A 14250-nucleotide genomic window follows, 5' to 3' on the forward strand; every position below is an offset into this window, starting at 1 on the left:
ATTCGGTAGTCACTGATCCTTACGGCCAGGTATGTTTGTCTCACTCTGCAGTCCCTACTGCGCATGACTGCATCGGACAAACATACCTGGCCTTTTATAATACAGGATATATTTAGCATTAGAGTCGTGTGTCTGTAGTGTTAAAAAAAAGCATTTTAAATGCTTTATAAATACTTGTTTATTACTAATAACATGTACAAACAAATTTGGAAGTGTTACCCATCCTGTGCTTTTGTATTGCAAACTATTCTGTTCCTTAACTCACATGATAATTAAGTCTTAAGGAATATCCTTGTAGCTAATAATGATCAATTCACTGTGAAGTATCGGAAGACCAACATGAGAGAGATAAAATCCAACACTAGCAGAGTCGTGCTGGCACTTCCCCCTCTAAGCATCGGAATATCTGGTGAGAGAGTGAGACAGATTCTGCTAATTTTAGCTCTCTTCTGTAATGTTTCGTTTTTTTTTTAGAATTCTGTCATGCATATGATAGAACATTGTTTATAAATCCTGAAATATTCTTACATGAAAAAGGTTAAGTTAAAGCTGCATTTTGAAGCTAACAGGAAGTGCATGTTTCGGATAGGAACTCACTAGCTGATAAAGAGAACTACCTCAGCTCTGTTGATGGACAGGGTGATTCCCCATAAGTATAAAACATTTTTTACTTTTGGAACAGGAAAAGATTTTTCAAAGAACAATACTACATTTTAGCATGTTATCCTTTATATGCTTCAAAGAAAACATTAATTTATGTTGAAATATATTTTATTATTATTTACCGCACAGTTATAACAAAACAATAACAATCACATTAGACTTACTGTACAGATGATTTCTAGTAGTATTTGACCCAAAACCAATTACATCAGGGTTACATATTTCAAAACTCTCCTGTCTTTCTGATCTTATGCATCAATAAGCTATCTTAAAACCCTTGCCATCTTGTACTTCTGATCACAATCCAATATTAACTTTCCCAACTACCCCCCATCCCCCCATTACCCTCCCCCCCTCTACCAGAAGGTGCCATTATTGCTCTAACTTACTTAGTTGCTCGTTAGATGAGATGATGCCTAAGTATCTCCTCTATTTTCTCTTGTGATGGTAAGTCACTTATCCAAGTCTTACATTTCTCTGTTACTCCTTTTTATTGCTATCGCCTTTCTATCTGTCCGCCCTAGTTCTCAGATCTTAGTATCCAATAGAACTAAATCTTATGAAACTGCTCAGGTAGAAAACATTAATTTAAAGGGACATGAAACCCAATTATTTTCTTTCATGATTCAGATAGAGCATGCTATTTTAAGCAACTTTCTAATTTACTCCTATTATCAATTTTTCTTCTTTCTCTTGGTATCTTTATTTGAAAAATCAGGAATATAAGCTTAGGAGCCGGCCCATTTTTCGTTCACCACCCTCAGTAGCACTTGCTGATTTAGTCACCAATTAGCATGCGCTACCCAGGCGCCGAAAAAAAAATTGGACGGCTCCTAAGCTTAGATTCCTGTTTTGTTTTTTCAAATAAAGATACCATGAGAACGAAGAAAAATTGATAATAGGAATAGTTTAGAAAGTTGCTTAAAATTACATGCTCTATCTGAATCATGAAAGAAAGAAAATTGGGTTTTATGTCCCATTAATGAACCATTGGGTTAAATTTACTATAAGTGCCGGGCGGATATGATTCGCTGTATCGAATCATGTCTGCCCGCATCGCTAAATGCTGACATTTAACATTGCACAAACATTTCACAAAAAAAGGTTGTGCAATGCCGGATCAGGATGTTTGCAGTCTGCCACCTAAAAGGTGGCGGACAAGTTAAGGATCAGTGGTCTTATGACCGCCGCTTCTTAAGTTATGTTTTCGGCGAGCCGGAAACATCAAGCAGAGAAAACAGCATCCACTGCTTATTAAATCTCCACCTTGGTCTCTAATTTCATTAAAACTCCTCATATTAAAGCATGACACTCCAGGAGAGACAATCTTACACATACGGTATATAGTGATATGATATCATAGTTAAGATAACACATTAAAACAACCTAATAGCAATCTTAATAACTTAGGTTCCAAACACAGATTCTGAGTGCTTATGATATGGTCAAGTAAGGAAAAGCTCTAAGCTAAAAAATATTAATGTGTTATTTAAGATATGTGATTCATTCATATGTCTGTACCCTAAATTACATATTTGAAAACGGCGCTGTCTTGTGATTTTGTTTTTTACTACTAAATTCTGGGGGGGGGGCAAAACAAAAACAAAACATATTTAATATAACTATCACTATATACTCAACATATTTAATATATACTATCACTATATAACTCAACGTTGCATAATATTAATAAATTACATTTACACAAATTTATCAAAATATTCCCAAATGAAGATATCTTAAAAGTTCATGATATCAGTTCATATTCATATACACTAGATCACGAGCAATGTATTTACCCAAATAAATAAACTATGAATATATATATATATATATATATCCGCATTTAAAAAAAAATAATATATATATATATATATATGCATTTAAAAAAATGAATATATATCGATATACGCATTTCAAAAAAGTTATAAATTGATTTGCATTTTAATGAGTGAAATAAGTATTTGACCCCATTGCAAAACAGGACTTAGTACTTGGTGACAAAACCCTTGTTGGCAATCACAGAGGTTTGCACACATCTCAGGAGGGATTTTGTCCCACTCCTCTTTGCAGATCCTCTCCATGTCATTAAGGTTTTGAGGCTGACGTTTGGTATCTCAAACCTTCAGCAGCCTCCACAGAGTTTCTATAAGTTTAAGGTCTGGAGACTGCCTAGGCTGATCCAGGAACTTAATGTGCTTCTTCTTGAGCCACTCCTTTGTTGCCTTGGCTGTGTGTTTTGGGTCATTGTCATGGTCATGTTGGAATACCCATCCACAACCCATTTTCAATGCCCTGGCTGAGGGAAGGAGGTTCTCACCCAAGATTTGACGGTACATGGCCCCGTCCATTGTCCCTTTGATGCAATTAAGTTGTCCTGTCCCTTTGATGCGGTGAAGTTGTCCTGTTTTTCGCTGTTATTCTGTCTCTCACTGTTCAAATAAACCTACCATTAAAATTATAGACTGATCATTTCTGTATGATCATAATAATGTAAGTTAGTTTTTCATCGACCAGTAAACAGTTAAGAATGACCAACAACAAGCATGGTGGAAATCAATGGCAATGTTTATAAAGCAGTATACTTTTTATCTCTTTTTATAACTGAACAATTGTGAAATGTTTATCATTTATAACAATCATAATTATTTTTATATCAGTGTTTTCCTATAAGACTTCTAAATGATACAGCTTGCTGGGTCTTTCCTAAAACAGTATGGTCTGTCTGTACTTCACAATGAAGCGTCTTAACCCAGTAATCTTTTTGTTGCTTTGTTGCTGTATAGATTGTTAAAAGTTGTATATTTCGGAATTACCTCCAGTGTTATCAGCAGCATGAGCTAATTTAACCATTGGTTATAGGTGGGATTCACCTGAACTCTTAAAGGGACAGTCAACTCCAAAAAATGTTATTGTTTAAAAAGATAGATAATCCGTTTATTACCCATTCCCCAGTTTTGCACAGCCAACATGGTTATATAAATATACTTTTAACCTCTGTAATTACCTTGTATCTGAGCCTCTTTTGACAGCCCCCTGATCACATGGCTATTTATTTATTATCTATTGACTTGCCAATTAGTGCAGTGTCAGCCACATCTCCACGGGAGAGAGCACAATGTTATCTACAGGGCCCACATGGATTAGCAGTTTCTTGTTGGGAAAAGCTAATAAAAAAGCATTTGATAAGAGGCTGTCTGTAGTGGCTTAGAAACATGCAGATATTTAGATATTTAAAGGTTATAAAGTATATTAATATAACAATGTTGGTTGTGCAAAGCTGGGGAATGGGTAGTAAAGGCGTTATCTAACTTTTTAAACAATAACAATTTTGGTGTTGACTGTCCCTTTAATTGTGAAAAGTTTATGACTGGCTAATCACATGAGTATCACCACCCAATGCTGGGCTAGATTACAAATGGAGCGCTCATTTATTGTGCAAATGGGCAAATTCACTGTTTGCAGGCACGCGATAAATAACCAGCCATTACAAGTGACTTGTTATTGCTACCGCAAGCTCGCAGTAGCAATTAGCACTCATAAAATTCACCAGATATCAGAGCTATGGTTAATTGTATAAATGTGCCACAAAATACTCCAAAATACAGTGGTGTGTATTTTATTATAAAATAAAAATTGTAGCATTTTTATTTTTTAATAAAATAACTGCACAAAGCCATTTTTAATGCAGGAAGTTGGCAGGTGTGCGCAACTTACCCCCTTCGCTGTGCTAGTTCTCATGCTGTGTCTCACGACATGAGAATGAGGCTCCCATTGGAGCCTATGGAAGCGCACTCTCGTGAACGCAATCCTTCCGTGCAATGTGACCGTGAGGTCGCGTTCACATTGCACCTCACTTGTAATTAAGAAAATAGAGCTCAGCTGAGACTGAAAATGAAGAGGCATGGAAGTTATTCTAGCTTTTGTTCTGTGTCATTCAGTATTGCATGTAAACTGGAGTTAGGAGAGAATAAGTAGGTTACGTTGAAAAGGAAAACACTAGATAAACATGATACTTTCCCTTACACTTTCTGTATCAGTCACATATGGGTAGCATTATAAGGATTAAACGTAACACACAGCTCTTTTAAAACGACAGTAAACCCCTTTGTAGTTACATGATATTTCAGTTGTGTTGTTATAGATTAACATATTAGCAAGTCTTAATGGTTTTAAAACAAATTAACATCTTTTTTTTCTGCAATTAGTTTTCAATTGCTAAACTACACCCACCATTTGCCTTATTTTGCGGATCTAATCTGGCTTAAAGGGATAGTAAACCCCAAAAATTTTCTTTTATGATTCAGATAGAACATACAATTTTAAACAACTTTCCAATTTAATTCTATTATCAAATTTTCTTCATTCTCTTGTTATCCATTGCTGAAGGGACAGCATTGCACTACTGACAGGAAGCTTAAAATATCTATTTAGCCAATCACAAGAGACAAATGTGTGCAGGCACCAATTAGCAGCAGCTCCCACTAGTGTATGATATGTGCATATTCATTTTTTAACAAGGGATACTAAGAGAACGAAGCACATTTGAAAATAGAAATTAATTTAAAAGTGTCTTAAAATGACATTCTCTATCTGAATCATACAAGTTTAATTTTGACTTTCCTATCCCTTTAAGTCCACTGGCAGCAAGGCTAATCACGATACTAACGTTAATATAACATGCATTGTTTTGCAGTTACTATTTTATAAAACTACTTAGGGATACATATGTAGCAGAGTTAGCCTTAATAAGTTAGCAGGGAGCAGTTCACATTCTGGGAATTAGAAATGGCTAAATTATCACAGCTAAATTGCACAAAAAGGGGGCAAAATAAATAATGAAAATATATTTCAAAGTTGTTTCATTGCGCATAACTAGACATTATATACACACACGTCATGGTGTTTACGTACTCAGGAGCCACGTCTGCTATTTAGATCCTACTGTTTGCCTGGTACTGTTTTTAGCCTAGTGAAGTCATGTTTCATGGATAATGACCTCAGGTCTACCTAATAAAGCTGTCCAAGGGACATATCTACCTTAGAGAAGGGGAACACAAACTATCATGTTTGTCGCTATTGATTTGTCTGATATTGCTGCACAAGCATGTTCAAAAATAGCTTTATTGATCAACAGCACCATGAAATGACAAAGGTCTTAAAACGAGATGGTCTTTGCTGTAATTTATCCCCGTACTAAAGCAAATAACTAAACTGCTTTACTCTTTGGATTTGCTTAAGACAGCAGTTTGTAACCATATTTTATTTACAGTATGCGCACACAGTAGATGGATAAATAACTCAATGGAATAGTATGTGGAGAAATGGCAGATAATATAGTGGTTTAATAAATACTCTTTTAATGCAGTACGTAGCCACTTTGAATTATACATTTATTAGAAACATTCATCATGATTCCTCCTTCTGTTAACTACAACAGCAGAAAAAAATGTATTTTGCTTATTACAGGCTAAATAGAGAAGTGTAACCTTATTAAGATTATAAATGGAGCGCTAACAATTACGTGGAAGCAAAAAGGGGTTTATCGCTTGTATTACAAGTTTAAAGTAAATGTGATCACTTGAGCGTAATTGAAGTTAACGTGCGTCGGGGGAGCACGACCTCAGAGATCTGGTTAACTATTTCACAAAACAAAAAAGTGTCACAAAACACACCAAAAATACATTACAAAGCACAGTTACACTCATTATAACTCCATCTAATCAAAATGATTAAAGAAATATTGCATAATAAAGTTGTAAGAGCTCAAAGATATGAGGTCTCAGGTGTTGGAAAAAGGCAGGCAAATGGCTTGAACATAGAGATACATATATATACATGCTTACGTCCATCCCTTCTTTCCCTCCCTCCGTTGCTCCCTTCTTTCCCTCCTTTCTTTCCCTCCCCCTTTTGTCCTCTCCCTCCATTCTTTCCTTTCCCTCCTGTTTCTCCCCTCCCCTTCTTTTCTCTCCCTTCTCTCAGGGTGAAAATAGTATGAGATGCATGCAATTCAACACACCTGTATGCAAGTGTTTTGCTAGCCCATTTTCTTTTGAATTGTTATGAAAAAAAAAAACATTTTACACACTGACCCAAAAATATATTAAGGGGAAAAAAGGCCTAAAACCTGTGTGTGTGGGGGGAGGGGGGGCAGCAGAATTTTGAGTGCCTAGGGCAGCACAAAACCTAAATACGCCACTGCTAGTAAATATGTATATGTATATGTGTGTACATGTGTATTTATATGTGTGTATATGTATTTACAGACATGCAGTATATACACAAATTGTATACATATATATAAGTGCATTAGTGCCCTTTGCAGTTACGTAGATGAAAACATGTAAAATAATTTTTATGCAATTATACAATGTTCATTTTTAATAAATAAATATGTGTGTGTGTGTATTTGTGCAAAAAAACATCATATATATATATATATATATATATATATATGTAGTAATATGTATTTATGAATAAATAGAAAAATATTCTTCTATGTGAAGAACATTGGAATGTCAGATATCCATAATTTCATGTTGGGTTAGTGCACTTGAGAATATATGATCGGGTTTGCTTGTGAGTAAGGTGTTAGGTTTTTGCACTTTTTTTGCTCCAATGACTTGTATGGGGGAATAAGTTATCTGTAACATGATATTCTAACTTCAGCTTTTTATGTTTGCCGGGTTAGTGAAAACAATTTACTTTCAACTTGTAATACGATTTCTACCCGACGTGCTCAAAAAGTTTACTTTTAGCGGAGCTAACGCTCGAGCTGCAATGTTAAATAACGCTCCACTTGGAATCTGGCCCTAAATGTGTTAGAGAGATATATCTAGAAATATAGATTTATCTTTTTGTGATTTATTTCTAGTATTTCAACAGGGAGTGTCTCTTGTTTTAAAGATGCGTACCTTATAGAGACTGGAGCGTATTCCTTTTTTAAAAATAAATGTTTCTCTTGTTAAGTGTATCCAGTCCACGGATCATCCATTACTTGTGGGATATTCTCCTTCCCAACAGGAAGTTGCAAGAGGATCACCCACAGCAGAGCTGCTATATAGCTCCTCCCCTAACTGCCATATCCAGTCATTCTCTTGCAAGCCTCAACCAAGATGGAGGTCGTAAGAGGAGTGTGGTGTTTTATACTTAGTTTATTCTTCAATCAAAAGTTTGTTATTTTTAAATGGTGCCGGAGTGTACTGTTTATCTCAGGCAGTATTTAGAAGAAGAATCTGCCTGCATTTTCTATGATCTTAGCAGAAGTAACTAAGATCCATGGCTGTTCTCACATATTCTGAGGAGTTAGGTAACTTCAGAGAGGGAATGGCGTGCAGGTTTTCCTGCAATAAGGTATGTGCAGTTAATATTTTTCTAGGGATGGAATTTGCTAGAAAATGCTGCTGATACCGAACTAATGTAAGTAAAGCCTTAAATGCAGTTATAGCGACTGGTATCAGGCTTATTAATAGAGATACATACTCTTATAAAATGTAATATAAAACGTTTGCTGGCATGTTTAATCGTTTTTATATGTATTTGGTGATAAAACTTATTGGGGCCTAGTTTTTTTCCACATGGCTGGCTTGAATTTTGCCTAGTAACAGTTTCCTTAGGCTTTCCACTGGAGTGGGAGGGGCCTTTTTTAGTGCTTTTCTGTGCAGTTAAAAATACTGACAGAGACATTCAGCTTCCCTCTGCATGATCCAGGACATCTCTGGAGGGCTCAAAAGGCGTCAAAGTCGTTTTTGAGGGAGGTAAAAAGCCACAGTAGAGCTGTGGCAGTTGTTGTGACTGTTTGGGAAAAAAAAACAAAAAAACGTTTTTGTCTTTTATTATTCAGTTTTGGGTCTTAAGGGGTTAATCATCCATTTGCAAGTGGGTGCAATGCTCTGCTAACTTGTTACATACACTGTAAACATTTTGTTAGTGTAACTGCCTTTTTTCACTGTTATTTCAAATTTTGACAAAATTTGTGTTTCTTAAAGGTGCAGTAACGTTTTTTATATTGCTTGTAAACTTGTTTAAAGTGTTTTCCAAGCTTGCTAGTCTCATTGCTAGTCTGTTTAAACATGTCTGACACAGAGGAAACTACTTGTTCATTATGTTTGAAAGCCATGGTGGAGCCCCATAGGAGAATGTGTACTAAATGTATTGATTTCACCTTAAACAGTAAAGATCAGTCTTTAACTATAAAAGAAATATCACCAGAAGATTCTGACGAGGGGGAAGTTATGCCGACTAACTCTCCCCACGTGTCAGACCCTTCGCCTCCCGCTCAGAGGATGCACGCTAATATGGCGCCAATTACATCAGGGACGCCCATAGCGATTACCTTGCAGGACATGGCTGCAATCATGAATAATACCCTGTCAGAGGTATTATCCAGGTTGCCTGAATTAAGAGGCAAGCGCGATTGCTCTGGGGTTAGGAGAAATACAGAGCGCGCAGATGCTGTAAGGGCCATATCTGATACTGCGTCACAATATGCAGATCATGAGGACGGAGAGCTTCAGTCTGTGGGTGACATCTCTGATTCGGGGAAACCTGATTCAGAGATTTCTAATTTTAAATTTAAGCTTGAGAACCTCCGTGTGTTGCTTGGGGAGGTATTAGCCGTCCTGAATGACTGTAACACAGTTGCAGTACCAGAGAAATTGTGTAGGCTGGATAAATACTATGCGGTACCGGTGTGTACTGATGTTTTTCCTATACCTAAAAGGCTTACAGAAATTATTAGCAAGGAGTGGGATAGACCGGGGGTGCCTTTTTCCCCACCTCCTATATTTAGAAAAATGTTTCCAATAGACACCACTACACGGGACTTATGGCAGATGGTCCCTAAGGTGGAGGGAGCAGTTTCTACTTTAGCAAAGCGTACTACTATCCCGGTTGAGGACAGTTGTGCTTTTTCAGATCCAATGGATAAAAAATTGGAGGGTTACCTTAAGAAAATGTTTATTCAACTAGGTTTTATTTTACAGCCCCTTGCATGCATTCGGCCGCGGCGGCATTCTGGTTTGAGGCCCTGGAAGAGGCCATCCATACAGCTCCATTGACTGCAATTATTGACAAGCTTAGAAGACTTAAGCTAGCTAACTCATTTGTTTCTGATGCCATTGTTCATTTGACTAAACTAACGGCTAAGAATTCCGGATTCGCCATCCAAGCGCATAGGGCGCTATGGCTTAAATCCTGGTCAGCTGACGTGACTTCGAAGTCTAAATTACTCAACATTCCTTTCAAGGGGCAGACCTTATTCGGGCCTGGTTTGAAGGAAATTATTGCTGACATTACTGGAGGTAAGGGTTACACCCTTCCTCAGGACAGGGCCAAAGCAAAGGCCAAACAGTCTAATTTTCGTGGCTTTCGAAATTTCAAGGCAGGTGCAGCATCAACTTCCTCCGCTTCAAAACAAGAGGGAACTTTTGCTCAATCTAAGCAGGCCTGGAAACCTAACCAGTCCTGGAACAAAGGCAAGCAGGCCAGAAAGCCTGCTGCTGCCTCTAAGACAGCATGAAGGAACGGCCCCCTATCCGGCGATGGATCTAGTAGGGGGCAGACTTTCTCTCTTCGCCCAGGCGTGGGCAAGAGATGTTTAGGATCCCTGGGCGTTGGAGATCATATCTCAGGGATATCTTCTGGACTTCAAAGCTTCCCCTCCACAAGGGAGATTTAATCTTTCAAGGCTATCTGCAAATCAGATAAAGAAAGAGGCATTCCTACACTGTGTGCAAGACCTCCTAGTTATGGGAGTGATCCATCCAGTTCCGCGGACGGAACAAGGACAGGGTTTTTATTCAAATCTGTTTGTGGTTCCCAAAAAAGAGGGAACCTTCATACCAATTTTGGATCTAAAGATCTTAAACAAATTCCTCAGAGTTCCATCATTCAAAATGGAAACTATTCGGACCATCCTACCCATGATCCAAGAAGGTCAGTACATGACCACAGTGGACTTAAAGGATGCCTACCTTCACATACCGATTCACCTTCACATACCGATTCACAAAGATCATCATCGGTTTCTAAGGTTTGCCTTTCTAGACAGGCATTACCAATTTGTAGCTCTTCCCTTCGGGTTGGCTACAGCCCCGAGAATCTTTACAAAGGTTCTGGGCTCAATTCTGGCGGTTCTAAGACCGCAAGGTATAGCGGTGGCTCCGTATCTAGACGACATCCTGATACAGGCGTCAAGCTTTCAAGTTGCCAAGTCTCATACAGAGATAGTTCTGGCATTTCTGAGGTCGCACGGGTGGAAAGTGAACGAGGTAAAGAGTTCTCTATCCCCACTCACAAGAGTCTCCTTCTTAGGGACTCTTATAGATTCTGTAGAAATGAAAATTTACCTGACGGAGTCCAGGTTATCAAAACTTCTAAATGCTTGCCGTATTCTTCACTCCATTCCGCGCCCTTCGGTAGCTCAGTGTATGGAGATAATCGGCTTAATGGTAGCGGCAATGGACATAGTGCCATTTGCGCGCCTTCATCTCAGACCGCTGCAATTATGCATGCTGAGTCAGTGGAATGGGGATTACACAGATTTGTCCCCTCTGCTAAATCTGGATCAAGAGACCAGAGATTCTCTTCTCTGGTGGTTGTCTCGGGTACACCTGTCCAAGGGTATGACCTTTCGCAGGCCAGATTGGACAATTGTAACAACAGATGCCAGCCTTCTAGCAGCGCCTTGGTTCTTCAACCTGGCTTATGTGTTTCCACCGTTTCCTCTGCTCCCTCAACTGATTGCCAAAATCAAACAGGAGAGAGCATTGGAGATTCTGATAGCACCTGCGTGGCCACGCAGGACTTGGTATGCAGACCTAGTGGACATGTCATCCTTTCCACCATGGACTCTGCCTCTAAGACAGGACCTTCTGATACAAGGTCCTTTCAATCATCCAAATCTAATTTCTCTGAGACTGACTGCATTGAGATTGAACGCTTGATTCTATCAAAGCGTGGCTTCTCCGAGTCAGTCATTGATACTTTAATACAGGCACGAAAGCCTGTTACCAGGAAAATCTACCACAAGATATGGAGTAAATATCTTTATTGGTGTGAATCCAAGACTTACTCATGGAGTAAAGTTAGGATTCCTAGAATATTGTCTTTTCTCCAAGAGGGCTTGGACAAAGGATTATCAGCTAGTTCCTTAAAGGGACAGATTTCTGCTCTGTCTATTCTTTTGCACAAGCGTCTGGCAGAGGTTCCAGACGTCCAGGCATTTTGCCAGGCTTTGGTTAGATTTCAGCCTGTGTTTAAACCTGTTGCTCCCCCGTGGAGCTTAAATTTGGTTCTTAAGGTTCTTCAAGGAGTTCCGTTTGAACCCCTTCATTCCATTGATATTAAACTTTTATCTTGGAAAGTTCTGTTTTTGATGGCTATTTCCTCGGCTCGGAGAGTCTCTGAGCTATCTGCCTTACAATGTGATTCTCCCTATCTGATTTTTCATGCAGATAAGGTAGTTCTGCGTACCAAACCTGGGTTTTTACCTAAGGTGGTTTCTAACAAGAATATCAATCAAGAGATTGTTGTTCCATCGTTGTGCCCTAATCCTTCTTCAAAGAAGGAACGTCTTTTACATAATCTGGACGTAGTCCGTGCCTTGAAGTTTTACTTACAAGCTACTAAGGATTTTCGTCAAACATCTTTCCTGTTTGTCGTTTACTCTGGACAGAGGAGAGGTCAAAAAGCTTCGGCAACCTCTTTCCTTTTGGCTTCGGAGCGTAATAAGCCTAGCCTATGAGACTGCTGGACAGCAGCCCCCTGAAAGGATTACATCTCATTCTACTAGAGCTGTGGCTTCCACCTGGGCCTTCAAAAATGAGGCCTCTGTTGAACATATTTGCAAGGCTGCGACTTGGTCTTTGCTTCACACTTTTTCAAAATTTTACAAATTTGATACTTTTGCTTCTTCGGAGGCTGTGTTTGGGAGAAAGGTTCTTCAGGCAGTGGTTCCTTCTGCTTAATCCTGCCTTGTCCCTCCCATCATCAGTGTACTTTAGCTTTGGTATTGGTATCCCACAAGTAATGGATGATCCGTGGACTGGATACACTTAACAAGAGAAAACATAATTTATGCTTACCTAATAAATTTATTTCTCTTGTAGTGTATCCAGTCCACGGCCCGCCCTGTCCTTTTAAGGCAGGTCTAAATTTTAATTAAACTACAGTCACCACTGCACCCTATGGTTTCTCCTTTCTCGGCTTGTTTCAGTCGAATGACTGGATATGACAGTTAGGGGAGGAGCTATATAGCAGCTCTGCTGTGGGTGATCCTCTTGCAACTTCCTGTTGGGAAGGAGAATATCCCACAAGTAATGGATGATCCGTGGACTGGATACACTACAAGAGAAATAAATTTATCAGGTAAGCATAAATTATGTTTTTCCTTGATAGGTTTGTCAATAGGGGCAGATTTGACCTTAAAGGGACATGAAACCCATCATTTTTCTTTAATGATTCAGACAGAGAATACAATTTTAAACAACATTCCAATTTACTACTATTATCTAATTTGCTTGATTCTTCAGCTATCCTTTGTTAAAGAAATATTAGTACACATGGGTAAACCAATCACACGAGGCATCTATGTGCAGCAGCTACTTAACCTATTTAGATATGCTTTTCAACAAATTATATCAAGAGAATGAAGCAAATTAGATAATAGAAGTAAATTGGAAAGTTGTTTAAAATGACATGCTCTTTCTAAATCATGATAGAACAAAATTGTGTTTCATGTCCTTTTAAGTCTTAGGATTTCACATTTCATTTTTCTTTTTTGGGATTTCAGAGAGAAAGTGCAGTATAGGTAGCCCTCAGTTTACGCCGGGGTTAGGTTCCAGAAGGAATGGTTGTAAATTGAAACCCAGTTTATAATGTAAGTCAATGGGAAGTGAGGGAGTTAGGTTCCAGGCCCCTCTCAAAATTGTCTTAAGTAACACCTAATACATTATTTTTAAAGCTTTGAAATGAAAACTTTAAATGCTAAACAGCATTATAAACCTAATAAAATAATCACACAACACAGACTTCACTTGCATTTTTCCGCAAACAGTTCTTTCTATGCATTCCAATCTGGACTGATTTATAGACAGGAAGATCTTGTTCCTTTGAAATCTGCTCGATAGCTCAGGTCTGGTTAAACTGATTAACACATGCGGACAGCTCCACCTACTGGCTATTTTAATCAATGAATTGCTTCTCAATGCTTTTCAATAGCAGTCACATGACTGGAAAAAAAGGTTGTTATTCTGAAACGGTGTAAATTGAACCGTTGTAAACCGAGGGCCACCTGTATTATATTTTCGCTCAGTAGATAGAATCTATTTTACAACATATGCTAATTTACACTTGGACTGTGACTCAGTGTTGGTTAACCAATATCACTCAAATGGTCATATGGCGTTCATGAGTGGTAACCTTTACATCTTGTATTGAATTTACACAATAGATTTATATGTGGGAAACAGTGGGTGGATGGGGATAAGGGGAGGTGGGGAAAGTGAGGTTTTTGTTGTGCAAAATAAAGATTTTGTTATGTTTAATTATAATGTGCCAACAGATTATGTTGTGCTATGCAGGGGA

General features: G+C 38.3%; 1 protein-coding gene across 6 annotated transcripts in view; it reads left to right on the forward strand.

Annotated features, from left to right (window-relative positions):
* The window catches only part of SRGAP1 (SLIT-ROBO Rho GTPase activating protein 1), a 437132-nt gene that overhangs the window by 382294 nt on the left and 40588 nt on the right, over positions 1-14250 (forward strand). The window lies entirely within an intron of this gene.

The sequence above is a fragment of the Bombina bombina genome, chromosome 6 (assembly GCF_027579735.1).
Source record: "Bombina bombina isolate aBomBom1 chromosome 6, aBomBom1.pri, whole genome shotgun sequence".
Lineage (NCBI taxonomy): Eukaryota > Metazoa > Chordata > Amphibia > Anura > Bombinatoridae > Bombina > Bombina bombina.